The following is a 4,800-nucleotide window of genomic DNA, read 5'->3' as shown; positions in this document are numbered from 1 at the left end:
CAGAGCAGATACAGTGATGATGGCATAGTTCAGCAGAATATCCTGTGAAGAATATAGTTTTGTCTTTCGCTCCTATCTGATGTATCCTGCTCTAGTGATCTCTTGCTAGTCAGTGTAGGCTTCACCACAAAGGCTGAGGGAATCTGATTTTTTTTTTTTCTTCTTTTGCAGGCACTGGGACGTGAAGGTTATAAGCTGTGCAAGGTAAATATTGTATTGTCCATGTCTGTTAAAACTAAGTTAGATCCCTGGTATGTGAAAAGGCTGTGTGTGATGACTGCATAGTTCAGCAGATGACCCGTGGTGATCATGCTGTTACTGTCTTTCGCTCCTATCTGATGCAGCCTCCTGTAACATAGACTGTTAGGCAAAATGTGTGGAAAGCTGAGAGTGAAATTCCTAATTTCTTTTGATCTATAAATGTGTTTTGAAAATTTGTCTTGGGAAGATCAGTAAAGATGCTGAACATTAAAAACTTAGTAGGACAATGAGGAGGCTGGAGAGTAGGATATGTTTGAAATTAAGTCCAAGTATAGCAGAATAAATTCACTATGTTGGTGACAAAATCTTGGTTGATCTGGTGTTAGTGCTCAAAGTTCTCTTAAGTGTTTTGTTGCTCTGCAGACTGCCCGTGACAGGACAGCTGTGCCCCCAGTGTGAGAAGCTATGTCACCTGTCACTGAAGACAAGGCTTTCTTAACTGAAGGTATTCAAAACATGCTTTTTTTCAGGTGGATGCTACATTTTAGCTTGGGAGTTTGCTTTTGGAGATAAAAGGGTCTGCAGTTGTTTTTCTGGAAGAATCTGAAGGAAAGACAGTACATAAAGTGTGCCTTCAGATCCCCTGTGCCTCACAACAGAAGTTATAAGCACCTGTTTTGCAGTGTTACTGGAATGTGCTTGTTGAGAGTAAATGATAAATGTGACAGTACTATGAATTTCGTATCTGAAATGCTTTTCCTGGTTTAGGCAAGCTTTTAAATGTTTACCCTAAGTTCATGTCACTGAACTCTGCACCTCTGAAGCTTGTTTCTTGCTGCGATTCCAGCAGTCTGGACTTGAGGAATTACAGTCTCTGGGGTGTTGGGGGGTGCTGGGGGATGGATTTGCACCTGCCTTGTGGAAGGGGTGGGAGTGTTTCAGTTTACTGTAAATGATGTTGAATCAGGTCTCTGATCCCCATGAGGATAAAACTTGACTAAATTCTGATACAGTATTTCACTGGAACTGTTGGTAGGCCAAAGCTTTCTGCTGGAGCATATCTAATAGCAAATTTTCCTTTGCAGGCTTCCAAAGTGTTTCTCATTGCAAAGTAAGTACTTGTTTTAAATTTGCATAAGAAAAGTACGCCTGCAAGTGAAGTGTTTAGCAGCATGGGAGCTGGGGGAGAGGTACAAGGGGCTAGTGTTTGCTGCTGCTGGCCTCTTGGCCAAAACAGGAGGATGCTAGAGGGGAGAACTGCTGGATAAGGCCCAGCCTCCACAGGCTGTTTTGTGCTAAACTCTGTGGTGTGCCTGTGAGCTCGTGAAGTCACTCTGATGACACACTTTTGTGTATTTATCCTTTTCCCCGATGGCATCCTTAGTCTAAAGCAGATAGCTGTGCAGTGACTGACAACATGAGCTGCCTGTGTGATGAGATGTGACTTCCTTGACTTCAACCATGGAGGTCTGCAATTAGCTCTATCTGACTTGAGGCACCTGACTAGATTTGCCCCTTGTTGTGCTTGCTTGTGCCCTCTCCTCACGCTTTGCTTTGTTCCAGGGCTGGGTCAGTGGAGCTGCGCAGTGCTGAATAGTGCTACCAGCAAAAGTAAGTTGATGTGTGTGATGGGAGATGGGGAAGTTATTAGCTGCTGGCCTCTAATTTGCAGTATAGCTGCAGCATTGAGCAAAAGGTTCCTGGAGGATTTTCGTGCCTCTGCCAGTAAATAGGAGGTTACCAGCAGCCTGTGGGGTTCTGTTATCGAAGGTGGTAGGGATTGAATCTTAGGCTTCATAACTAAAGACAGTGGTAAGATACGATGGCAGACAGAAGGGTTTCTGGAACTCTTCATGAGGCTTTGGAGTAGCATTTGTGTTGGACTGATACGTTCTTTTTGTGTGTGTGTATTTGAGACTTGAGAACAGAAGATATTTCATGACAGCTGCTTCTTTGTTACTTGGTAAACTGCTTGCTTTTCAGTTGTCACAGGACTGTATTTTAATTTTTTTTGTTACTACTACTTTCTGTGACTGAAAGTAAATGGTATGGAGCGATTGTAGTATGGAACTGCTATGGAGTAGGTGATAAGAAAGAACATGTGGTAACTTGGCAGTGAACTTGCGTTGACCAAAGCCAGTATAGTTATTTGCTAGTTTAACTTTTTGCTGTTAGATGTAGTGGGTTTTTGCAAGGAATAGCTCTGATCTTCAGTAGTTGAAGTGATGTGCCAAATTATCTCAGCTGCTTCATTAGCTCACTTGTGTGATAGGAGTGAAGATGTGGTTGGGGATAAGGTCTGAAATGCTGAGGTCAGGCCTTTCTGTAAGGAGAAACAAAAGTAACAAAACACAAAGCTTCTGTAAGCCTGTACTGTTTGTGATGATTAATTCAAAGCAATGGGAATCTCTCTGAAAGAGGCTGAGGAGGACTCTTGCACTGAAACAGTACTCACATTCAAGCTAACTCTTGAAGCGCTGCTGAGGAGGGTGTGTTAATAAAATTGCACTTGTTCCAGAGTGAAGTTTGGGCGCTTCTGTGAGTGGCAAGACTGACTTGTGTCTGAGGTAAGTGTAGAGCACACTGGAAATACTGCCTTTGTGATAAATGCCCAGGTAGTGGTACTGAAAATTAGTCTTATAGTAGATCTGATTTGTCTTCCCTTTATTGTATGATTCTCCCACTCTGAGCTGCTGTAGGAATAAGCAGGAATCACTTGAATCAGAATGCACTTGTGTAGTTCTAAATTTGACTTGGAAAGGATGGGCTCTCCCTGAGCAGATACCCTGACAATTCCTGGATTGTGGTCAGTGTTAAACTAACTGGAGAGTTCTGCTTGTATGAACAGGTGTGGCCTAAATGACTCTAAGAACTGGGGGCTTATTGCTGGATGTCTTTACACAGTGGACAGTGTTGATAATGGGGTACAGTGGAAAGCACAGCAGCCAGCATAGCTCCTGTCCTGTCGGATGTGTCCGACTAGTCTGTGAGGTGACACTCCAGAACTAAAAAATGAAATGCCAACACTATGTGCTGTCTCGTCACTCAGTAACTTTTCCTGTTCTTAATGTTGGCTGTATGGAAATCTAGGATAAAGTTGCAGATGTACAAACTGGACCCTCTGACAGATTGTTGCTTTGAAGGATAGGTTTTCAAGATGATTTCTGTGGCACTTGTGTGTAGGTATCAAACTTCACTGAATGCAGATTTCTGTTGGGGAGAGACAGTGTCACAGAGCAAGTAGTTGCTTTGTGCTTTTCCTGATGCTTCAGTGTTAATTATTCTATATTTCTGATTCAATTTGGATCTGTAAGTGTTGTATCTCAGATTAAGGTGTTGCAGGTTAAAGTTGCTGGCTGAAATGTAGCCTTGTAGGTGGAATTAGCGAATTTTAAATGTAGTAATTATTTTTTATTGTCACCTATGAATTATTAAGAATTTCATAAGTAATAATTAGGCTTGCATGTAGTGATGTCTGTTATTCTGAAGCAACTTCTCTCTTTCTCAGGGAAGGACTGTGCTGTCTGCAGCCTCACTGGGTAAGACCACACAGCAAATGCATTATGTTGAAAACTTTGGGGAATATTTGTAGCCACTGATGAAATTTGATTCTGCCGAATGAATTACTGTGATATCACACTTTCCGTTCCACTTAGTTCTGAGGTTACAAAGCTGCCATGGAGGTTTTGGCAGTTGTGCTATTGCATGTGTTAATTGTGTTTTCTTGCTTTAGATGAGGAGGCAACTTTGGAGTTACTTTGGAGTTCATAAGAGAACTGAGAAGGTGAGTGTGACTGTAGTAATGAAATTCATTTACTGGAACAGATGATGATAAAACCTTAGCTTGAACTCTCTCTCTGAACAGAGATGAAAATCTAAGGTCTGAGTTGTTCCTGCAAAGCTTCTTATACTGGCTTGGTGCCTTACAATGGTTCTTATGTCTGTCTTAATAGGTGGAAGATCGCAGAATAATGGGATACGCTTGCATGAACAGCATTGAAAAAGCACTTTTTAATCACACTGGTAATGATTGGAACCAATAAAAATTTGTAAACTCCTACTTTTTGTGAACTGCTTTTTGACTTGAACAGCTTCCTGCAAAACAGGCTACTATATAAAAGCTTCAAATGCTTATTTTAGAGCAGGGATTGAACGGGTTAAAATGCTAGTCCTGCAAGTGTCCTTCAACTTAGGTGTCAGCTATTGCTAGTTTGCAGACTGCAGTTGACCTGACCAGTACCAAGACTTGGGCAAACTTAAGTAATTGAAGTAGTAATTAGTGTTTTGTAGGTGAGAGAGAAACACAACTCCTTGTCTCTTTGCTCCTAAAATCACAGGCTATCAGTGTGGTATTACATGTTCAGATGCAGAACATGTGCATAGAAGCAACATGGAGACTGGACACTCAGCCCTTTTTTCACTGGACTCTTGTCTAATCTGGTCACTGGCATTAGGCTGGAGCAAGATGGCATCCAGCCTCTGTGAGGAAGACAAGAGTTGAGCTGAGACGTGGAGGATTTAATAGAATCAGAGAATGGCTTATGCTGGAAGGGACCTTAGAGATCATCTAATCCAACCTCCCTGCCCGGAGCCTGGAAG

Source organism: Apaloderma vittatum, unplaced genomic scaffold, assembly GCF_000703405.1.
Source record: "Apaloderma vittatum isolate BGI_N311 unplaced genomic scaffold, ASM70340v1 scaffold11760, whole genome shotgun sequence".
In the NCBI taxonomy this organism is placed as follows: domain Eukaryota; kingdom Metazoa; phylum Chordata; class Aves; order Trogoniformes; family Trogonidae; genus Apaloderma; species Apaloderma vittatum.
Note: the sequence above shows the minus strand (reverse complement) of the source record.